Here is a 25,949-nt window from a genome sequence, read left to right as displayed (position 1 = left end):
GCTAGCAATGAGGGAGGCCCCATGGGCATTGGACCCTCTGAGCCAGGCGCAGGATATAATCTCCTGGTGTGCCGTTTGCTAAGACCCTTGGAAAAGTGCAGTATTACGGTCAGAGTGACCCGATTTTCCAGGTGCTGTGTGTGTGTCATGGTTTCCCTAGGCTAGGAAATGGAATTCCCTTTTCCTTTGTGCTTCCCAGGTGAGGTGATGCCTTGCCCTGCTTCGGCTCTCACTCGGTTGACTGCACCCACTGTCCTGCACCCACTTTCTGACATGCCCAGTGAGATGAACCCAGTACCTCAGTTGGAAATGCAGAAATCACCTGTCTTCTGTGTCACTCACACTGGGAGCTGTAGCCTGGAGCTGTGCCTATTTGGCCATCTTGGATTCAGTTTAGCCTTTTTTACTAAAAGAAAAAACTCAACTGGAACTCAGTTAACCAAAAAAAATATATATATATATAAAAGGGCACGAATGGTGCTACAATCTATGGACTTCAGTCTCCAGGACTCTTTCTTTGCCCCATCTGCAATTTTTTCAGCTTCTTGGCTTCATTCAATCCTACTCCAGGGGCAGAATTTCTCTGTAGGACAGAGATGCTGCCAGCTCTCGCTTACATTCTTACCACAGGTATATATGACCCTTTTTAATTAATGATTTCATTTTAAAATGTAACCAAATGCTCTCTTATTATCTTAGCTGTCTTCATTGAATTGCACTTCTTTATTTTAAAGGCTGATTGTTCTGTCAACAGATTGAAGACAATCCTTGCTAGAGAAGTTGGGAAGAAAGAGTAAACTGATCATCACAAAGTTCTGCTGTCTAGTGCATGAGTTCTGCCTTCATCAACATTACAGAATCTTTTCCAGAATGCTAGCCTATCCTTCACATGTTCTTGCTCAGAACATGGCTGGTGTCTCATAGTGCCACAGTCATCATTCATAATTACAAAGAAAGGTTAAATTTAACCTAGTGCTGCCAGATGTTATGCACGTTATATTTCCAAATATAATTTAAAAAAACATTTCATTCAGGCTATTTTCTATCATATACACCTACTTTATTAGAAATGATGGTCCATATAATACTCAGAACAAACTTCTTCAGTTATGAAAAAAAAATTGGATAAATTCATGCATTTTTCCAAAAACAGAATTAGCCTATTTTTGCTTTCTAAAATGTGGAGGGCTCAATCCCTGGTATAAATTTGCTACTAATTTTTACAAAGATACAGAACCATTTTTCTCTTCTGTCTAAAGGGCAGAACAGTTTCTAAGCCCCCTACTTTATCTAATTTCAGTTCTGAGGGCAACAATCCTGGGACACAGGGGTGGTTCTTTTTAACTCTTTTGGCATACATTCCCTTGCATTGCAATTGAAACAAGTCCATTCTTGTGATGAGAATTTACAGTCTAGTAATCCTAAACACCAAATGAAGTACAGAATTCCCCTTTTCCAGGTACTGAAGAAGAAGTTAATGGATTCCCAGTCACAGTAAAGAGTCTTGGAGAATTCCCTGTGGTTCTGCGCCTGGCTAGATTCTGCTACTCTTTCTTTGATGCTAAAACTACACATTGACTATCATCGGTTTCTTCCACAGATTTTGAGGACTTAAAAAAATGAGATGACAAATGTGAAATATATCTTCTTATCTCTATCAATAATTTCAACCCCTTCTCCTTTCATCTTGCAAACCAATTTTTCTTGTAGCCTTTTTACTTCAGATTCCTTTTCTTCTAGTTGTTCTTTTAAAGATGCCAGTTCATCCTACAAGTTACAAATTCATTTAAAAATAGCAGATCATGACTAAAAAAGAACATTCAGAGAGCATATTAGCTCTTTAAATCAATAATCAGGTTTTATGAATGAAACAAATCTACAAGAATTTAGAAGCAGCTGGGCATGGTGGCTCACACTTGTAATTCTAGCATTTTGGGAGGCTGAGGCAGGTAGATCAATTGAGGTCAGGAGTTTGAGACCAGCCTGGCCAACATGATAAAATCCCATCTCTACTAAAAATACAAAAAAACTATCCAGGTGTGGTAGTGCACGTCTGTAATCCCAGCTACTCCTGAGGCTGAGGCAGGATAATTGACTGAACTGGGAAGCAGAGGTTGCAGTAAGCCAAGATCGTGCCACTGCACTCCAACCTGGGAAACACAGCAAGACTCCGTCTCAAAACAAAAACAAAAACAAAACAAAACTCACAAAATTTACACGCAAGCATCAGAAATCAAGCAAGGGCAATAAAAAGCAGGAAGCAAGACTATCAGAAGACCAGGCATGGTGGCTCACGCCTGTAATCCCAGCACTTTGGGAGGCCAAGGCGGGCAGATCACTTGAGGTCAAGAGTTCAAGACTAGCCTGGCCAACATGGTGAAACTCCAACTTTACTAACAATACAAAAAATTAGCTGGAAGTGGTGACATGCACCTGTAATCCCACCTGCCTTGGAGGCAGAGGCAGGGGAATTGCTTGAAACCAGGAGGCGGAGGTTGCAGTGAGCCAAGGTTGCATCACTGCACTCCAGCTTGGGCGACAGAGTGAGATTCTGTCTCAAAAAAAATAAATAAATAAAGATTATTAGCAGAAGTCCCATTTATAACAGTTATTGTATAATTATTTCAAGTTTTTTTGTAATCAAATTAAAAAGAGATCTTTTAAAGTATAATTAGGGATAGGATAGCCCTAAGGTTTAAATCTTATATCAATTTTAAAAATATGACCAAGTTAGTCAAGGAAGATAATCAAATTAGATACTTAGTGTAATAAAAGCAAAATAAAATGCAAATTGGAAAAGACTAGCTTGACATTTATTCGGCATTTCAAGTTGGCACTCATGTTTCCTTGACAAGCACAGAGTTTCATTAATGGGTAAGGTAGCAAGTCATCAACAACTTTAGCCAAATCAGGGAATTAAATAATTCACTGTCATCACTAAGATGAAAGGACAGAATCTCCTGTAACAATGGGAAAAATAAATTAGAAAACAGATATTTAAGCCCTCTTTTAATTTTTAACCATACAGCTGTATATAAGATTTCAAGTTCATTGTTCTATGCACTAATGTTTAAATTTTCAGTTTTCTTTTAGTAAAGAATTAGCTTTAGCAAACAAATTTTGCTGGCTGTATTTAACACAGAAAACACAACTATGCAATGCTAAGATGTACAGCTTTATATTCAATGCCACATTTTACTTTCAGAATCTCTAAAGATATATTTACTACATTTAGTACTATGAGAAGATGTAGTTCTCCAATGAGGCGAGGCAGTTGGCCCTATAGTTTTGACTTCTGGTAGGAGCACAGTGGACAAGTACAAAAAATTTTCAGTAGCACTGGCAGGAAGTGTGAACCTGTTCTCACCGTGCTGCTTCTCAGCAGTCATTTCTATTTGCAGCCATGATAATGTCAACCTCTGTACATTTACCATCAAGAAAGTCCCTAAAGAGTAAAGTGACCTCTACCGTGGATACAAAACAGAATTCTTTCACAGGTGAATGTTTACAATTATTTTACTAGGCTTGGGTCTCAGTCTAAGAGAGTTTAATTTATAAATTCTTTCATTTTACCTGTTTATTATATTTCACTAATTAGTTCATGTATTTCTGAAAACAACATCAGGGATCCCATTGTTCCTTCAATCAGCTTGAGGTGATTTTAATCAACAGGTGACACACACAGAATGAATGCACATGCCACTAAAACATCATCACAGCAAAACAACACAAGCCAGAAAGCAACAGGCCATGGACCCCATCGCCTAACGTCTACTACACCTTCAGTGACTCCCATTTTTGTTCCATCCGCTGCTTTTCATACTGCATCTGACCCACCTTGATTTTCATGCTAGAAAGTTTGGCCATTAAAGACTGGTAGAGAGACAGAGGAGTGAAAGAAAACTACAGATAGAAAAAGACAAACTAAATAACCAAGAAAATAGTACCAGTTTATAAAGGAGGTTAGATACAACTTAGAGAAAGGGGATGTTATGTTCTGTCGGATGAGTTAAGCCTTGTTTTTAAATTCAGATCAGTGGTGTTTAAATTCAAGAAGGTTTCAGCTTGGGGGGAACTTCATTTACTTTTACAATACCTTCTTTATCATATACTAAGTAGAAAACATGTTATTTATATTATTGGTCATAGATGAACAGTGGAGCCATTTGTTTGAAAATGTTAACCCGTGAGAAAAACTTACTTTGGTTGATTTAAGCTTTTTTTCATACTGAAGTCTCTCACTGTCCATTTCACTGACTTTTAACCTCAAATCATTGATCTTCTGAATCAGCTCCTGTCCAAGAAGAAACAAGAAAGTGCATTAGGAAAGTGGTAACACAGTTACCTATACCTACAAAATAGCAGCTTGGACATCTTAAGAGGTCACCAGCTCCTAGAGTTAAAGTTGAATGAATCAGATGAGACAAATAGAAATAAATCTACCTCCTTAATAAACAAAGCATTGGCTGGGGGCAGCGGCTCACACCTGTAATCCCAGCACTTTGGGAGGCCAAGATGGGTGAATCACAAGGTCAGGAGATCAAGACCATCCTGGTCAACATGGTGAAACCCGTCTCTACTAAAATACAAAAAATTGGCTGGGTGCGCACGCCCATAGTCCCAGTTACTCAGGAGGCTGAAGCAGGAGAATCACTTGAACCCGGGAGGCAGAGGTTGCAGTGAGCTGAGATTGCGCTCTGTCAAAAACAAACAAACAAACAAAACCATTCCTTTAAATCCCCAATGCCTCTGTCCTAAAGTGATGGGTTTATGAAAATAAAAGGTGACTATAATTTTGATTAAGAAATGTAGCTTAATATCTATTATTTGTCAGATATTTCTATCTTAAAAATGACTCTATGAATGCTATTTCATAGAGTGCTACTTCTATTTCATAGAATGCTATTTTATATTTTAAATATATCACATTCTTTAGTAAAGCCATTTACCTTTTGAACCTTCTCAGTGATACATGGGTATTTTTTTTTAATTTGTAATTTCTTCCTTTGTCCACAAAAATATGGATTGCTCATCAACCCAATATGGGAGAAAGAAATGAAAATTAAATCCTTTAAGCCCATGAATCCTTAAGATTCATGAAATAGCCAGGGAAATATTTTATTTTTATTAAGTGGATGATAACAGGAACATGAGAATAGTCAAATCAGTTTTAATTTTGAGGACTATTTTAATTATTGTCATATATAACATCACAAAGTTTCTCAACTATTCTCTAATCTCTGGGTATGTGCATACATTTTAGCAATAGTGTTGGATATATATTAGAAGCTTATCAGGGATTGAGTTTACTGTAAGTTTGATGACAATTCTCAACTGGAAAGTGGATGAGAGTCCTGCTGTTCACCTAATTACATAATTAGAAAATAAAAGAGAAACCAATCTTAATGTTTACATAACACAACACAATTTTACACCTTTTCTACTGCCACTTTTTATTTTATTTAGTGTCACTTTTTAAAGAACCAATTTGCTCATAAAACTTGTCCAAGTATTCTGATAAATCGTGGTGTATTTTTGTCCAGAGCCCAGACAGTAGGAAACAAAATTAGAGTGTTAAGCAATATTAACTCCTCCAAAAGAGACACTCAAATACCCTGCATGGGAGATGACTTATTTTTTACTACAAGCCACAAAGATACCTACAATGGTTACTATATTTCTGCTTCTCTCTCCTCTCTTTTTTTTTTTTTTTTTTTTAATGATGGAGTCTTGCTCTGTCACCCAGGCTGGAGTGCAGTGCCACCATCTCAGCTCACTGCAACCTCAGCCTCCCGGGTTCAAGACATTCTCCTGCCTCAGCCTCCACAGTAACTGGGATTACAGGTGCCTACCACCACACCCAGCTAGTTTTTGTATTTTTAGTAGAGACAAGGGTTTCACCATGTTGACCAAGCTGGTCTTTAACTCCTGACCTCTTGGACTCCCAAAGTGTTGGGATTACAGGCGTGAGCCACTGTGCCTGGCCAGCTTCTCTCTTTTTACAAAGACATGCATGTATTCCTGGGTCACGAATTCATAGACTACAGGACAAAATTGTCCAAGAATGCCAAAAATTACAAGTAGAACAATGCTATAAGGAAATAAAACTTTGTGAATAGGGATTAAACTCCCAAGTATAAAGATTCAAGTTCACAAAGGCTAAGAGAAGGGATGCTGTAATGAAATACACTTCTCTGTAAACCTATAGGCTTTTAAATTGTGGTCTCTTATAAAATGGGCAAAATATTACCTATCATAATTATACAATTATTCCTTAGGAGTCACTTAATAATCATACAATATTTCAATTAGATGATATATATTTTCTTCTTATGAATTAGGTCAAGAGCTGTTGGACATTATTCAATAACATATTTGTGATTCGTCATCTAACAGGTCAGAATTCAAGTTCAAAGAAAAAAATCACCTTTTCCCAGTTAACCAATCATCCTTGCATAATATGAGTCCTTAGTGATATTCATCAATACGATCCCTCAAAAAGGCTCTGTGATTTTGTGATTATATAATGTAAGTATGTTTTCTATACAGATTTTTAAAATCCAATTAAATAGTAAAAATCAGCGTGCCTAAATAATAACCACTAGTAAAATCATGCATTTAAGCCCATTATTTACAAAATTAGGAAAACTAGTATGAATGGACAGATGCTCCAAATATCCTAAAGTCAAAAGTATTTCTAAAGGTTGATAAAAGGATTAATATTTCATATCAAAAGTCTAAAACTAAAAATTGTCATTAGCATTTTGTGATAAAAAGTCAATGCAATGAAAGATTATCCTTAAAATGAAGCAGGATGAGGGCACGTAGTAATGCCTTGCACACCTCCAGGGAATTTCAAATTTGCCCTAGGAATGCACGTGTATGAGAGACAGAGACAGGGGGACAGACAGAGAGAGAGGAGACACTGTATCACTCACCTCTGTGTCTCTGAACTTATCTTCATAATCCAATCTGTCCTTCTCTACAGCCGTCAGTTTCAGCTTCAGGTTAGATATTTCAGCCATCAGATCCAACTTCTGAGTTTCTAAGGATGTCCTACTTAGAAGCTCCTATTGGAATTTAAGAGATACATCCAATAATTCTTTTATTATAAACAGCCACATGTGAATTTACCTCATTTATGATTGTAAAGCAGCACCTATTAAGTAGAGGATGTAGTAAAGTATAATTACTGAATATACACACTTTTAAAAAATTATTCATTTTAGGCTGGGTGCTGTGGCTCACACCTGTAATCCCAGCACTTTGGGAGGCTGAGGGGGGCGGATCATTTGTGGTCAGGAGTTCGAGACGAGCCTGGACAGTATGGTGAAACCTCATTTCTACTAAAAATACAAAAATTAGCTAGCGTAGTGGCAGGTGCCTGTAGTCCCAGCTACTCGAGAGGCTGAGGCAGGAGAATTGCTTGAACCCAGGAGGCAGAGATTACAGTGAGCCGAGATCACACCACTGCACTCCGGCCTGGGCAATGAGACTCCATCTCAAAAATAAGATAAAATAAAATAAAAAATCATTCACTTTCGTTACCCTCCTTTGAGCAGAAAGAAACACATGTCAGTTTTCTGAGGGAGACATGTTACGTAGATACACATGCATAAACCATATATATACTTAAGTCTGATGATAACATTGATGATGATGATACTAAGTTTGTTATATGCCAGGCAACCGTTATGACATATACTGTTTCAGTCCTCACAAAAATCTTATCAGGTAGAAATTCTTATTATCCTTAATCAAAAGATGAGGAAACTTAGTAATAGAGAGGTTAGGAACTTGCCTAATGTCATAGAGCGGGGAGAAAAAAAGAGGCACAGCAGGAGTGGAAACCTACGAGGTTTTGCTCCACTGCATACTCCATCCACAACCTTACGGAGCCTGTCCTATGTGTTATAGATGGTGCTTAGCTTTTTTCTTTTTTCTTTTTCTAATTTTTAATTTTGTGAGTACATAGTAAGTATATATATTTATGGGGTACATGAGATGTTTTGATACAGGTATACAATGTGTAATAATCACATCATGGAAAATGGGGTCCCCATCTTCTCAAGCATTTATCCTTTGTGTTACAAACAATCCAGTTATACTCTTATTTTCAAATGTACAATTAGATTATTATTGACTATAGTCACCCTGATGTACTACTAAATACTAGACCTTATTCAAACTATCATTCTCTACCCCTTCAGCATCCTCCACCTCTTCCTTCATCCCCCACTACCATACCCAGCCTCTGGTAACCATCCTTCTACTCTATTTCCATGAGTTCAATTGTTTTATTTTTAGATCCCACAAATGAAAACATGAGGTGTTTGTTTTTCTGTGCTTGGCTTATTTTACACATAACAACCTCTAGTTCCATTCATGTTGTTGCAAATGACTGAATCTCATTCTTTTTTACGGGTGAATCATACTCCATTGTGTATAAGCACCACATTTTCTTTATTGAGTCATTTGTTGATGGACATTTAGGTTGCTTCCAAATCTTGGTGGCTGTGAACAGAGCTACAGCGAACACAAGAACACAGATACTGCTTTGATATACTGATTTCCTTTCCTTCGGGTATATATACAGCAGTGGCATTGCTGGATCATATGGTAGCTCGATTTTTAGTTTTTTGAGGAACCTCCAAACTGTGTTCTCCAAAGTAGTTGTACGAATTTACATTCCCACCAACAGTGTACAAGGGTTCCCTTTTCTCCACATCCTTGCCAGCATTTGTTACTGCCTGTGTTTTGGATAAAAGCCCTTTTAGCTGGGGTGAGATAGTATCTCATTGTAGTTTTGATTTGCATTTCTCTGATGATCAATGATCTTGAGCACCTTTTCATATATCTATTTGCCATTTGTATGTCTTCTTTTGAGAAACGTCTATTCAAATCTTCACCCACTTTTAAATTGGATTCTTAGATTTTTTTACTATTATTCTTTTTTCTTAATCATAAAACATATGCTTATAGGCGAGAGTTAGGAAACCATCTGAATGCAAAGAAAGAAAATTAAAATAAGCCACAATCCTATTGACATTTTGTTGCAGATTCTAATTACATAAACACTTTATATTGTGTGCATGTGTTTTGAGACTCTGCTACTCTCATTTTTTTTTTTTAATGTGCTGGTCTAAGTGAATCAAGAAACTTACTGCTGCATCAGAGCAAACACAACATAGAAATGTAGCATCTCAAATAGTTCAGCAGGGAAATGCTATTTTGGTTTTGGCCTCTGCACATACCTGCTGCAGTATTTCTTTTGTGGCATTCAACTTCTCTCTGTGCTCTTCAAGACAAAACTCCAAATCTCTAATCTTCTCTCCCTCATCCTCCACCTGGTCTGTTAACACACTTAGCTGTATTTAGAATAAAATACTGTGATGAGTGAAAAAGAATTTGGGTCCAACTGCATACGTTATTTCTCTAAATGGAACAAAAAAAGGAATGATCCTACCACTCATACGATCGTAAAGAAAAAAAATCTGAGAAGTACCAAGAAGACAGTGGTCCCTCGCATTCCTATTTATATATTGCTTTTTGATTTAAGGAGCCCTGTACAATTTCAGAGAAAATTTGTGTAGATTAGTAATGTACACTATTTTTTGGTTAAAGTCACTTCAACCATTTATGAGAGAGAGTGTGCACATCTTTTTTTGCGGGCAGGGCGGAGATAGGATTAGAAGAGAGGAAATGAAGTTAATGTTTCAAATAGAAATTATCAAGAGCTATTCAAATTCGATACTTCAAGAAGAATAAGGAAAAGAACCTAGGGAATTCAAGTTCCATGAGCTCTTTGAAGATGACACAGTTCATAGATGTGTTCAAAGCCAGAGGGCAACTTAGTATACTCAAAGGTCCATGAGGAGCTGTGGGGCTAGTCCTTCAACTCTAATGCTTAGAGCCGATCTCCGAGATTTTCCTCAATAATCATCACCCAGTAAATATACTTCAATTCATTTTGCTCAATATACCAAAGAAAAACATACTTCAGTTCATTTTGCTCAATATACCAAAGAAAAATGTTTGTCAAGCATTTAAAACATTATGAAGAAACAAACTCAAATTTAGCCCACAAGGAGGATTCTAGTCACTGTTGTGTTTTGTCTCACACAGGGTATCATTTTTGTTTTTTCTTGAGACGGAGTCTCGCTCTGTCACCCAGGCTGCACACAGGGTATCATTTTTAAAATTGAAAAATTAAATATATTTATTCAGATTTCAGATTCAGAAATATAAATTTACATATATGCAGATTTTATGCTATATTCATATATCCAAATTTCTGATACATATTAAAATATATTTTAAAGTCAGATCCAGCCAAGTGTAGTGCTGCACACCTGTAATCCCAGCTACTTAGGAGACTGAGGTAGGAAGATTGCTTGAGCCTAGGAGTTCAAGACTAGCCTGGGCAATGTAAGAAGACCCTGCCTCCAAAAAAAAAAATCGATCAGATCAGATGACAGATAAAATCAGATGACATTGCACCTGTATTCAGACTGGCCCCAGAAGAGCTGAGGTTAATGGCAGCTCCTTCTAAACTGGGTGTACAAACCATCATTTTGCCCCAGTCCACTACTCCCTATTGTGTACAGATGGCTTACCGTGCTTATTTCTATTAGCAGTCTGGTTGCTAATAGAACTGGTTTCTATTAGCAGTCAGGTTGCAAGCAATCTGAATTTGCCACCCCAATTTAAAACAGTCTTTGTAAGTATGCTGCAAGGAAAGAACAATATTTAAAAATCACTTGCCTGAAGAATGAGGGATACTTTATCATTTTCTAAACGTGCCAACCTTTCTTGCTATACATCTCCGTTCCCAGGTAGGTGTCCATTTGTCTGAAAAAGGAAATAATATGGGTAAGGCTGATCTTCTCTAAGAATGATATATTGTAGATACATGAAAATCACAAGTGTTCTTAGTCCAAGGGGCCTGAATTGAATCTGGCACAGCTGTCACTGTCAAACAGAAAATACGAGAATGCAATTTGGTTCATTTACCACAAAAGAGGTAAGACAGGCATGTTAAGCGTATAAGCATGTTTTTGCCAAACTAAACATTTCTTAACAAGCAAAAAATAATGACCCACAAGGCACAGTGGATACTGGTATCTCCACTGAGAGCAGACACACACCCAGGGGCAGGCAAAGCTTTGTGAGTGTGTAGGGGATACCCCTAGCTGTTGAGGTCTGTCTCTCTTCCTCCAAAAGCATAAACACTCAGGCCACAGTGACTTCCCCTGGTAGCTCCGACTAGCCTCACTTATCTGCATTTTAACACTTTCTGTTCTGACCTTATTAACTTCTTATGAGTTTGCTTGTTCATATAATGTTACCTTCTATTCCAGGGCAGAGCCTATAAATTGTTTTGTAACCTCCCCAGCATCTGGCTCAGTGCTCTGTGTATATTGACGCTTACTTACTATTTCTTCCCCTCCCTCATGCCCCACACGCTTTAAAAAAAAAAAATCATATTTGGGCATATTTATGCATGGTATAAATGCCAAAGGAAGTATAGACTGAGAAACGACATATAGATTGTTTCTTCCTCAGCTGTCTCATATGCAAGTCATGAAAGACACACGGAGAGGCTCACAAGAACAGAAAACCTAAAAACATCATTTTGAAATATATGCAGTAGTGTAGGCAGTATCTCTCATAATCTCAGCATAACCATAAAATATGTAATCCCAATAGAATTTCCTGATTCTTCATTCAAATGCAATAGAAATAAAAGCCAGTTGAAATTCAAAAGTGTTAGATGGGGCCACCCAGGGTTCAATTGAAAGAAAATAATACCTTCAAATTCAGAACCAGAAAAAACAGACATCTGTTTTTAAAATCCCATACAAGTAATAATATTTTAGAAACAGATACATTTAACTAAGTAGGAAAAAAAAAAAAAAAACAACTGCTGTTTAGTGAGGACAAAAAGCAAAACCGGCCAAGTGTGGTGGTGCATGCCTATAATTCCAGCACTTTGGGAGGCTGAGGATTGCTTTGACCAGAAGTTTGAGACCAGCATAGGCAACATGGTGAGACCCCATCTCTAAAATAAACACATAAACAAACAAATAAATAAAACAGCCAAGCATGTGCAGTGAGCCGAGATCACGCCACTGCATTCCAGCCTGGGCGATGGAGTGAGACTCTGTCTAAAAAAAAACAAAAAAAAACAAAAAAACTGCCAACCATGGTGTGTGTGCCTGTGGTCCTAGTTACTCTGGAGACTGAGGAAGGAGGATCACTTGAGCCCGGGAGGTAGAGGCTACAGTGAGCCGTGTTTGCACCACTGCACTCCAGACTGGGCAACAAAGTGAGACCCTGTCTTAAGAAAAACGAAACAAAAATGATCTTTTTTCTGGTTGGAGGAAATTATAGCAAGAAGAGAGCACCGTTTCCTCCCAAGCTACTTGGTATGATATGGAAGTGAGGTGCTCCAAAACCAGTTCTCCAAAATGAGCCCCAAATAGAAACAGATACTGAAAATTGACTCAAAATGAGCATATTTATGTTTCTCAATACTGTACTGATATTTACAAGCACTCATAATGCTCAAGGGTAGTTTAGTATATTAAAACTCACTATAGGAACATAAAGCAGAATTTAAGAGCGATCAATGTTACATCCTTGTGTTAAGTAGGTAAAGACTGTTCTGTCCACATGTGTTTATATTTCTGCCAATTCTGTTTCTTTGCATTAAGAATGTTGGCAGTAAGATCCATTAGGTAAATACCCTATTGTCTCTATTATTCCTCTAACTCCCATATTCTTCTACCTACCAGGTCACTCAAAACCTCCGCATATATTGCATGCTCTCTCACACACTACTTTTACTCCTTCTGCATGGACCGACTTTTCCCACCCTTTCTTCTTCTTTCCCCATTCCTTAAGGTCCACCTCTATTAGGGCTTGGTCTGTGAAGTCTTCCTTGAATTCACTGTTTACTATGCGCCAGCAACAGTATCTAGATGAACCTTCATTACAGCAGGCGTTACTCTGAATGCACTAAGGTTAGACTTGATTGCATACATGTCTCTCTCTTCTAATAGACTCTGCATTCTTTGCAAGTAGATTTGCCTTGGCATGTGACACACAGTGGGTGATAACTAAATGTCTGTTGAATGGAAGAATGACGACAGGTGTTCAATAAACACGGGTTGAATAAAAGATGACTGCAGGTTTGGTTTTGATCTGGCCTTCTTACTTCTCAGTGGGTCTTTATTTATGTCTCCTCTATAATCTGGTATGCACTCCATGGTTGACCTCTATCTAGACTGGCTCCTTTCTCCCCAAGCCTGTACTCTCTCTTCCCACTATGTTTAGGAGGTGATCTCAGAGCCTTTGTAATGGACAATAGTTAAGGCCATCTTGTGTGAGCTCCCCTAGACACTTTCTTCCTCAGTGTGTAATAGTATAATATATATTACCTCTTATTTCGTTCCTTTCTTTCTTCCTGCAGGCTTGGGAGAACTGATTCTTAACTCCTTCCTGAAAGCTCATCATTCCACTTCTAGTTTGGAACCTTGATTTCCTGTTTCACTGGGACTTGTAATCACCACTTCTACTTATCATTTTCCATTTCTTCCTTTTAATGAGCTTTCTTCCATTTTCCTTTACAACAACTATCCCAAGGTTTTGTACCCAACACTCTACTCACCTCCCACTCCTCCCTCTCAGGTCAATCCATCTTTCATAACCCATTTCTACCTCCTCCTCATTACATTGTGCCATTCTCCTTTCCCCATCTACTGGCTGACCTGGGTCTTGTCTTAAACTGTGCTCTTTAGTGTTTCATCCTATTCTGCCTCAGGTGGATGACTAATAATTTTATGTGAGTTGGTCTCTCAGCCTAAGTTTCTCAGTGCAAAACTGTCTTACATTTCTTTTGATTCTTCCACGGTGCTTATAAAATCCTGAGCACCTAATTTAAAATGTATTTAAGTATAAACTCCTGTTGAGTCAATCTGACTTTCAAAGCACGGAAGAGAAGCCTAAATCACTTTACCTTTCTACTTTAGCTCATGGTGCAACCTTTTACTGACCACATCCAATTCAGCTAAGTCAAAACTGGAATCAATGTGGGGATTTCAACAGTAAAATATCCAACCAATAGTGTGTGTGGAGAGTCAGGGAGGGAGATCTAACTCAACTGTAACAATGGTACTTTGATTTAATTAAGGAACTATGGCTTCTGCCAGGTTTTCCTGGCATGATGGGGAGAAGCACATCTGAAAAGCTTTATCCCTCATAGAATTACAGAATCTGAGAGCTAGCCAGGAACCTCACCTGGAAAACGAATTCCCTGACTCTACATGGCAGGTGGTACACATAACATCAGAACACCATCTACTTTTCCCTTCACCATCTAAGTGGAAAGCCTTCCTTTTATAACAACTTCCTTTTAATTATCAAGTATTACAATCAAGCATAAAGATGTAATAAATGTTAACATCTTTCCTTTGTGTCTGTTTAAAAAATGTTTTTTATTACAGAAAATTTCAAATAGATTTAAAGTAGAGAAATGAGCACAATGAAACCCCATGTACTCGCCGCTCAATTTCAAGAGTTATTAATTCACGGAAGGTAGGAGTCTCAACCGCTGTTTTTACTTGTAACATCACGCTGTGTTTTCCTTTGAGTTTCTGGGTTCTATTGGTTTGCATTGGTCTACAGTTGTCTTCTTCCCTGTTTCCCCTTTGTTTCACTTTGTTCTTTCCTGAGCTCTGCTGTCCTGTCTACATCCAAAATCAACATACAAGCAGTGATTTGCCACAATTATGCTTATTTATTTTCTAAAACAGAAGATAATTTTGAGAGTAAAAACTTCCCAAATCAGAATGGTAAGTACCTAAATTAAAATGGGGAAAAGAAAACAGCCCCCTTTTTGAGGACAACAAATATTACAACATAGCTGGATTAGTAATACTACATATACACAAATACACACACATACCATATTCCAGCCAGTCATTATTATACTTATTTTTAAAACTAGTTATTAAAAGTATCACACAGTCTTGATTTCATAATCCTGTTTTTAAACATTCAGTATCAAGAAAGGAAAAGTAAGGCTCAGCCCATGAAATCTCCTTTAAGTAAATGTTATCTCTAGTTACCAAAAGAAATAACTACTATGACAGCATTTTGTACTCAGAATTACACCTCTGCCACGCATGCAAACATTTACTGCATGCCTGCTCTGCACTAGACTCTGAACTAGGAGGAGAGATTAAGACTTGAATCCTTCAGCCGTGAAGAGCAGTTATATTGCATTTGAGTTCAATACCATAATAAGGCATCTTACACCACTACTGTCCAAAGAGTCAAAGAACATGATACCAATGATGCTGGAAACCAAGCAACCAGGCAGCGGCAGTACTCCACTCCCCTGTCCTCTCACTGGGTGTGATGGAAAAAGGGCATGAGTTTCACAGTGGGCAAGTTGGGGGCACACGTTTAGACAATAATATTACCCTAGTCATAGGTATACACCTAAGTCCCCTGAATTTGGGGAGAACAGAGAAAAAAGAAGATCCCAGTGTCCCTAGAAGCAAAGCCCCGGCTCCTATCCCAGTACAGCAGCAACTTCATTCATTCAATATCTTCATTCACTCGTTTATTCAACATTTGTTGAAAGCCAGCAACATGTGACAGGATACAGAGATCTAGAGAAGGAATCTGTCTTCTACTTTGGAAGGATAACATGGGACCAAGAAAAAGTCCCTATTGTTCTTGTCACTTTTTCTTTCTTAACTCACTTTCCTAAAGGAACAGGGAAACCTCTTTCCATTCAATCCTAACAAATACCAGTGGCCTAGGATTCCATGAAAAGTACGTCTTTTACTTCTGTAAACTAAGAATTCTGCTGATTTGGTCAATTTGTTTTTCTGTGCCTGTGAACACTTTCCATGGGAGTTTACTTGAAGCTTAATTTTAGCTAGGGTGTCTCAGTGAGGCACCGCATGACTCAGATAATTGTGATCACCTACGGGATACAATCTTAAGATGTACCTTGTTTGCCAAATGCTGAGAAAACATTTCCTAGAGGCACAGATGAAAAGCAAAGCCAGTCAGACAGCAGCAGGGATCGGAGGGTGGTAGGACGGGGACTGCTTTGTGGGGCTGGGAGTCAGGGACTCAGGGAGAACAGCCAGCAACCCTGCAGAGAGCACGTCCCATGGCTGAACTCTTTAAGTTATGAGTATTTTTATTTTTATAGCAACTTTTAAAAATACACATTTGGGATTAATATTATCTAACTTTTAATGTAAAAATAAGAGAGAAGTGTACTATGATGATGAACAGGTCTGAAGCCAGTCCAGAACACCTCATTCCCCCTGTTTACACTTTATCTATCTCCTGGCTGATGATGCCTGCTTTGGAGTTATTACCATTAGTATTCACCATTAGTATTTCACTCACTTTGTTGAAAATTGTATTTTTGTAATTTCTGCTGACTTTGGGATGGCCTCATAATTAAAACTGCCAAATAGTCAGACACCTTTGGGATTTCACTACCTGATCCACTGCTGACATGGATCAAGGTCATGATCCTCAGTTAAAAAAACATTATAAGAATGTTCTAGGGCAACTCATCAAGTTAGACCTAAAGTAAATAACTACTTGCTTGACTCAAACAATTAGACATATTTTTCTATTTGCCTTCTTAAATCTGGAGCCTCATAAAGCAAGTAATTCTCCATTATTAGTATCTGTGTTCACACATTATAATATCTCACAATCAAAACAGAAAATTCAGCCTCAGTAACTAAACAAATATGTCATAGTCTACAGTTTTCTTTCAATCACAGGAGATACACTTCTGAATTTTAAAAGAAATTTGTTCATTTCCAGAAGCCTACACCTATACTAATAAATTCATTCTTATAGATTTAATGTCCCTTCATGGTAACAGGTTACCAGTGTTGGTATTTGATCACATTCAGTGTCTGATCATATGAAACAAACAGGCAGTAGCAATTAGTAGTAAAGAAATAACCTGCATCCTACAAGAAACCAAGGGATCTCCCTAACCCAGGCAAAATGATCATTGGAACTGCAAATGCCCAGTAGCACTAATGAAAAGGTTAGTATCCATCTTAAAGTACAGGGCTTCTCAAGTTGGCCATCATTAAACATGAATGGAACAATAATTATATATCTGTATATTATATATCTATATATTAATAATAACAGATATATAATTATTTCCAAAAATTTTTGAATTTAAGTTTTTCTAAAATATTCCAGAAGCTTCTCTTTAGTCTGAGAAATGTTTGTACTCTTTTGTCACAAGAAGTGAACGATGTATGGGTGGTTTGTAACTTCATTCCCCTTGTAACTGAACCCAATTCTCTTTCCCTTATTGCAAAGGGATCGTGTTAAACATTTTCCCTCTATTCTCTTCTCTATGCTCTACTCTTCAGTATTGCCTTTCTGACTAGCCTTTTTCCAGGCGTATTCATAAGCCCTCAGCATACATTAGTTCATAGGATCCTTACAATCCTAAGTGGCAGTAACCATCATCCCCATTTTACAGATGAGAAAAGCAAGACACAGAACTTCAGACATTTTCACAAGGTCATACAAGCTTTGAAGAGTTAGGGTCAACATTAAAATTCAGGTCTGCTGTTACTACAGCCTGCATTTGAAACTGCCTAGATGCAGTCCTGCCTTATCATTAACTGCTTCCTTTTTTTAAACTTCACAATCTCTTTTATTGTTATTTGGGCAGTTTTCCCATGTTCAATATGAAGGGGGAATTTGCTAGGATTCTGTGTTCCTTAAATTCTAGGACGCCATCAATTTTAATTTTGTATTGTGGTAAAATATATATGTAAAATTTACCATTTTAACCCTTCTAAAGTGTATAGTTCAGTGGTAGTAAGTACCACTTACTACCACCGAAGTAAGTGGTAGTAGTGGTGATGGTGCAGCCATCACCATCATCCATCTAAATAAACTCTTTTCATCTTGCAAAACCGAAATTCTATGTGCAATAAGTATTATCTTCCCATTCCCTGCTCCCCTCAGCTCCTGGCAGTCACCAATGTACTTTCTGTCTCTAAAATGGACTATTCTGAGTATCTCAATAAAAAAAAAAAAAAAAAGAAAAGAAGGGCGAGAGAAAGGGAGGATGGATCTGAGCTAAAATGTATACATATCCGCATTTTAAGATCATAAAACACATCCCAACTTCTGAAATATTAAATTGGAAAAATCTAATATTATCAGCCAATCACTAATTATAAGCATATAATCTTCTACTTGTTGGATTCCCAATGCTGGCCCAAGTTGCTTTTTGGTTCTGAAATAAAGTCTAACATGGTAGGTGTGTGGTGACAACTCAATTTCACTCCTATGCTTTTATGGTTCCAAACAGCCAGTCCTGCTCTTTTTGCCTTTTGCTGTCTTTCTTCTTTCATCCTGTCATTCTCTGTGTGCTCGAGAAAACACACGTAATTTGAAAGGTTGGGGTCAAGGTGAGGAATTCTTATAAGTTAGATGGATATAAATAAATTTAGCAACAGCAACAAAAGTCTCTTATCTCTCTGGATCCACATCTAGTTTATTTTGTTATGTTACTTTTAGGATAAAAACTGAATCTTCATTAGTTCTGTAAAATATTTGTCATTTTATGGATTCTTATGGTTAAAACGTCAAATAATAAGATAGAACGCAACTAAAAACATTGGTCAACAAGACATTACCCATCCAAGGAATAAATTTAAAACAACTTCCATTCATTTAAACGTGTATTCCACTTTATCATCCATGGAGCATCATTGATTACAAACACAACTACTGAGCCAGGCATTCTTCTAAGCACTAGGGATACAGGAACTTTTTAAAACTAAGGGCAAAAATCAGATTCATGATGGTTACATTCCAGTTGAAAAGACAGAAAATAAATGATATAAACATTACAAATACATTGTACATAAGAAAGTGGTGAATGCTAAGAACAAAATAAAGCAGGGAGATGTAAGACAAAGAATAAATGGGTATAATTTTAGTTAGGGTGGTGACACACAGCCTCACTGAGAGAAGGACTTTTGAGTAAATACCAGAAGAATATGAGGGAGCTAGCCATACAAACATCTGGGGAAAGAGCTTTCCAGGCAGAGCGAAAAGCCAGTGCCTGAAAAAGCCAGTGCCTGGAAAAGCCAGTGCAAAGGCTCAGAGGCCAGTGTACCTGGCATGTTTCAGAATCAGTGAAATAGCCAATGTGCTTGGCGTGGAGTGAATAAGGAGATGTGTGATGAGAGATGAGGTCAGAAAGTCATGGGAAGCAAATCCTACGAGGCCTTGCAGCCCACAGTAAGCACTGTGGTTTTTACTCTGAGTAAGATGTGATGTCATTGGCAGTTTCTGAAAAAAGGCGTGAGTGTCATGATCTAACATGATGTAATCATCATTACTTTTTATCATTTCTCGACATACTTTCACAGAACAAATTAAGCACATGTTAATGGAAATGTTTTAGACACATGTCAAAAATTGAACTACAGGTATGCTTAGGCTACTATTGCCATTGGTGGCCTCTGGGTGTGGGATAGAAATAGATTCTTCTAACAATAGTAAAGTCCCTTTCTACTGCATGCTAAATGGTCAGAAGAACATGGAGTAAAGAAGGGGTGGGATAGGACATTGAAATAGACTAAGGAATATGCCAGGAAACACCAATTTCAGAGCATGAAGCAATCCCCAAAGAAATCAGCAAACCTGGACCTTTAAATCTCTGGAGGAGAAATTTGCAGAGGAAATATAAAGTATAATAGTAAGGCATTATGTGTTTTAACAAGTAAAATATCTCCAATGGTCAAGTGTGTGTAGCTGCACACCCGCTAAAGGATGGATTCTACTATTTGCACTCAGAAATGCAGAGGTAAACCAGGTGGGAACACAGAGTATTCAGCACAGGACTGGCTGGGAGCTCTAGTATTTGTGTCACATCCTATGAAAATGTTTTAGCTGTAGGATGTACTCTTAAGGTTCCCAAAGCAAGCAGTTTTCATGTCTACTACAGATCCAAAAGTAGATCAGGATTCTTTCATACAATTCTCATTAGTTTTTATATCAACACAGTTAACTCATAAGTGTATTAGTGCATCTTACTGAAAATTGAATATCCTTTAAGCACAAAATATCTCCTTTCCTCTGTCCTCCACTGAATCTGCTTTTGTGACACTCTTTAGATTTTATGTGTTCATCACAGATTAAAACCCTGGTATTTACTGCTGTACCCAGACAAAGGGTAGCTCTGCCACTTCACCAATTTTTGAGAAGGATGCCTAGAAAGAGACCTCGTTGTTTAGTGGGTAACACTATTAACCCATTTATGCTGGAGGTTGCGAATTTTTCTGTGAAAAATTAGAACTTGGCAATGACCTTGAGCAGTAGGATATAAATAACTTCCACAAGCTTAGCGTTCCAATAATGGAACACTATGTGTAAATGGGTTAAAGGCCCAAATCCACAATTTAATTCGAGAACTGGAACTGAAAAGATTGAAATAAACCACCAGGTGGCACTTCAGGTCAAATACTGCTGGAAACCGCTGTGACTTTTTGAATGTCTTTCATTATGCTTTCCACTTAGCATTGCCATTGGGTCCTTTATAATGAATAACCCAATATAACTGAGAAATCATCTATGTGCAAGATTCTTTCCCTTATAGGACTATTTGATTTAAGCCACACTAGGTCACTCAAGCACAATCTAAAAGCCAGTCTGTTTTTATGGGCAGAATCAGGTGCCCTGTTGTTGGTATTTATAAAATGTACACTAATAGCACTTTTTAAAAAGTTATCCTTAGAGTCAAAAGAAAGTTAAGATATCTTAAGGAATACAATAGAGCACATCTGCTGCCCTATACTTTTTTTTTGTTCTAATCAGCTACTCTATGTTCTAAATTTTGGAATAAGCAACAAAAGATTCATAATACAGAATTTACAACAGGCAGACACCTACCATTTGACTCTGAAGCCATTCAATAAGCATTTCTGCTGTTGAATCTGGGATCTGTCATCTCAAGCCTTCTTTCTCATCTGTTTCCATCATCTCTAACAATCCACACAGGTCTTCCACAAGGTGCAGAGCTCACAAACTTCCCATGAATGGAGAGGTGGGAGATTGGTAATCAAAAATCCCATTGGAATATTCCAGGGCCTTAGAACCTAAGTTAAACAAAATCACAGAGAGAGCAATGGGATTTATGTTAGATAAAAATATCAAAGCCAAAGGTGGTAAACCAGTCTAGTCACAGTAAGGAACAATCAAAAGAAACAGAAAAAAGAGAATTCAATCACACAAATCTCTCCAAGTCAGATTTACATGGTGCAAGAATTAAAACCATGTAGTTGATGGTAAATATCCATGGTGCAATTCCTAACAAGGAGGCCAATCAAGGGATATAGAAAGAAAAAGAGCCTGGTGGGCTTTGGTGTGAGGTGTGCTGGCATCGTGGAGATCATGGATAAGAAAGTGGAAGATCAGAAAATACAGATATTAGAACTGGTTCATTCTGGGCCAATACTGGACCAAATGATTTCTGGCTTAGAAAAACTGTGGATGAAGGGTTATGAAATGAACCCAGATAAAGGTTATTAGAGTAAATTCCAAGGAAAGATAATGAGCTCAATGTGTTAAATTATTATGCTGACGTGCCTATAGGACTTTTCCAGAGAGATATCTGGTTGGAAATTAGAGATAGGGACTGGAAGCTTAGCAAAGAATTGGGAAGGTAAATAGATGTGAACAAGCTGGGTGCAGTGGCGCATGCCTGTGATCGCAGGTACTTGAGGTGGGAAGATTGCTTGAGCCCAGCATTTCAAGGTTGCACTATGCATGTTATTCACAGGCAATCGTGCCTGTAAATAGCCACTGCACTCCAGCTTGAGCAACAGAGCAAGACCTCCTCTCTTAAAAAAAATAGATATGAGAGTCATTGGCAGAAAGTGAATTTTGAATTCAGGAAAATAGATCAGAACATTCATGGTTACTGGATAGAGCAGTGTCTCTCAAAGTATGGTCCACAGACCACCTACACCAGAACCACCTGAGATGCAGATTCTTTATCCTTGATTAGAAACCTAGGATGGAACTTGAATTTTTGATATTTTAAAATAATGTTTGAGAATAATGCTGGCAGAAAATGGAGAAGAGGAACAAAAACGAAATTACAGGGAAGCAAAAGACATAGGGCTAAAAAATGAAAATCAAGTAAAAAGATAATATGAAAGTTGTAGTGAAAAAGTGAAGTGAGCAGAGTAAATGTTGTGATTCTGTCTTTCACAGGATGCAGATCACCTGCTATGATACCATCCATCTGCTCCAATGCTGCAGCCAACATATCGCTTGCATCACTCCTCATTTTCTTATTTGTCAGGGGCAAATTCCAACCTAGATCTGGAAAAAAATAATGATGTTATTATTACATCCATTAAATGACACAGGCTTGCTAGTGGGTTTCCTAATTCTCCTTCAAGTGATAACTCTGTTGTGTAGTCAAACATGGAGCAAAAACTTCAGTAGTGGAATTGTAAGCTGTGGTCAATCACCTACTCAGTGCAAGGCCACATGTGATACCTGTATCAGTTAATAAAGAAGATTCCATTCTTGCACTTGAGGTGTTTAAAATCCACTAGCATGGTTTCCATGCTGTTCTCTAGAACTCTAGGCCTCTGTAAAGGGTAACAGGGATGGCCATGGAAGCTTGCTGAGGGCCATGACAAGCACTGGCCAGACAAGACTCCTTTCTCCCTTTACCAGCCTCACCCAATCTCTGTTCTCTCAATTTCGTTTTTTTTCTTTCTGTATAAGGGCTTAAGATTTGGCTAAGAAAAGGATTCACTAACACATACACTACACGTACGTATACACACACACAAACACACACATATACCCTACTGATATTCAACCTTTTGTAATGGAGCCATAGCTATCACATACTAAGTGCCTATAGTGGTTCCTACACATTTACATAAATTATCCATAATCCTTAGTCAACAGCTCTATAAAATGTGTAAATTCATCTCCACTTTATAAATGGGGATCAAAGACGTTTGATTTTTGCATGGAAACACAGCAAAGTAAATATAGTCAAGCTAACCTAGGTTAGCAACTTCCACTATAATATACAATTTCTGTTTACCTGATCCTATGTGAATATGAACTGATGCTGAAATTGTACAATGTACTCATTCGTTTACTAGTTAAAAATTATATTGAGATAATGCTTGCAAAAAATTTGGTCATTGACAGAAAAAAGTCAAGATAATGTGATTTTCAACATTCACTAACGCATTTCAGGTACCAGACTAAGCACCCAAATAAAGCTCTTACTATGTTATATATACTGTGATAGAGCAAATACCTGGGAAATAAAGGGCATATTCTCTTTCACAGAAACCTTTGCCCTCTGTTTCCAAGCAGCCAAATCTCACCACTTTATTTTCACAAATATATGTATAGTTCTGGTATAAGCTTCTTGGATTAGTTCCCAATTGTGCATTCATTCTACCATAATGCCATATAATTGTTGTAAAATATTATTTTGATTAAAAGCATTTCACCTGAAGATTTTCTAGAACTTCACTCATAGTTTATTAAAATTATATTAATAGATTAAATATAGATATATATATATAATAAAAATATTTATATTATTATATATAAAATTTAAATATAAATTAATTAATATTAATTATTATAAATATTTTAATAATAATATAGAATATAATTATTCTTAATTAATATTTTTAGATATATATATTATTTCTAATTTATATTTAATTAAATCAATATAATTTTTTAGATAGATTAATTATTTATAATTAAAATAATTATAAATTAATAAAATATTTTATTATATTAATAATATAATTTATAAATAAAATATTTATTATATAATAAATATATTTATAATATATTATTTTATAAATGAAAATTTATTGGATATAGAATTAAATATTATTATATAATATTTTAATAAAATAAATCTATTATATATAGAATATATTAACAAGGTTTTTAATAATAAATATTAATAATACTTATATTATAAATTTAATCATATAATATAATTAATATAATCATAATTATAGATTTTATATAAATTAAAACTTAAATATTATAAAAAATAATAATTATTTAATATAAATAAATTTTTAATATCATAATTTAATATTTAATATAAATAGTAAAAATAATTAATAATTTAAATTTTATAATCATATTATTATAATAAGATATATATAAATTTATTAAATTTATTTATTTATTATTTTGAAATAATTATAATATAAATTAGATATATATATATAATTATTTAATTATTTTATATAATTTTAAATATTAATAGTAAAATTAAATAAAATAAATAAACATTATGATTTTAATAATATAATATATAAATTTAAAATTTAAGTTAAAAATATTAAAATTTATATATAATAATTTAATTAAATAAATAAATTAATTTATATTATATTTATATGTATACACGTTCTGGTATAAAGCTTCCTTGATTAGTTTCCCAATTGTGCATTTTCCAAAGGTGAAAAATATCACCACCATTTATTGTGGAACTACTACAGCATGAGAATCCTCAAGGTATGTATCTACAGTTACTCAGAAAACAAGGAATCAACAAGTTAGTTTATGAACCTAGGTCATTCTAAAAAATTTACTCACATACTCAGCCAGTGCACCATCCAAAGAAATAGGACACACATTTAATAACCACACTCTAGTATGGGAAACTCAAAACATGAAAACTGAGAGCATAAGGGATTAAGCTGAATTACATAATTAAGTGGCTTGCATTCTCTTTCATTTAAAAAGTATTTTGTAGCTCCATTCCAAGATGGCCGAATAGAAACGGCTCTGGTCTACAGCTCCCACCATGATTGATGCAGAAGAGGGGTGATTTCTGCATTTCCAACTGAGGTACCTGGTTCATGTCATTAGGACTGGTTGGACAGTGGGTGCAGCCCACAGAGGGTGAGCCGAAGCAGGACGGGGCATCATCTCACCCAGAAAGGGCAAGGGATTGGGGGATTTCCCTTTCCTAGCCAAGGGAAGCCGTGACAGACTGTACCTGGAAAAACAGGACACTCTTGCCCAAATACTGTGCTTTTCCCATGGTCTTAGCAACTGGCAGACCAGGAGATCCTCTCCCGTGCCTGGATTGGTGGGTCCCACACCCACGGAACCTTGCTCACTGCTAGCAGCAGTCTGAGATTGACATGCAAGGCTGCAGCCTGACTGGGGGAGGGGTGTCCACCATTGCTGAGGCTTGAGTAGGTAAACAAAGTGGCCAGGAAGCTCAAACTCAGTGGAGCCCACTGCAGCACAGCAAGGCCTACTGCCTGTATAGTCTCCACCTCTGGGGACAGGGCATAGCTGAACAAAGGCAGCAGAAACTTCTGCAGACTTAAACTTCCCATCTGACAGCTCTGAAGAGAGCAGGGGTTCTCCCAGCATGGTGATTGAGCTCTGAGAATAGACAGACTGCCTCCTCAAGTGGGTCGCTGACTCCTGTGTAGCCTAACTGGGAGACACCTCCAAGCAGGGGCTGACAGACACCTCATACAGGTGGGTGCCCCTCTGAGATGAAGCTTCCAGAGGAAGGATCAGGCAGCAATATTTGCTGTTCTGCAATATTTGCTGTTGTGCAGCCTCCACTGGTGATACCCAGGCAAACAAGGTCTGGAGTGGACCTCCAGCAAACTCCAACAGACCTGCAGCTGAGGGACATGACTCTTAGAAGGAAAACTAACAAACAGAAAGGAATAGCATCAACATCAACAAAAAGGACATCTAAACCAAACTCCATCTGTAGGTCACCAACATGAAAGACCAAAGGTAGATAAAACCACAAAGATGGGGAGAAACCAAGGCAGAAAAGCTGAAAATTCTAAAAACCAGAC

At 37.0% G+C, this 25,949-nt stretch overlaps 1 pseudogene; it reads right to left on the bottom strand.

Moving 5' to 3' along the window:
• Window positions 1–447: 447 nt before the first annotated feature.
• Window positions 448–25,949, bottom strand: part of LOC126930073 (liprin-beta-1-like) — a 38,628-nt pseudogene continuing 13,126 nt past the window's right edge.

Source organism: Macaca thibetana, chromosome 11 (genome assembly GCF_024542745.1).
Source record: "Macaca thibetana thibetana isolate TM-01 chromosome 11, ASM2454274v1, whole genome shotgun sequence".
In the NCBI taxonomy this organism is placed as follows: Eukaryota; Metazoa; Chordata; class Mammalia; order Primates; family Cercopithecidae; genus Macaca; species Macaca thibetana.
Note: the sequence above shows the minus strand (reverse complement) of the source record. Positions and strands in the feature narration are given on the sequence as shown.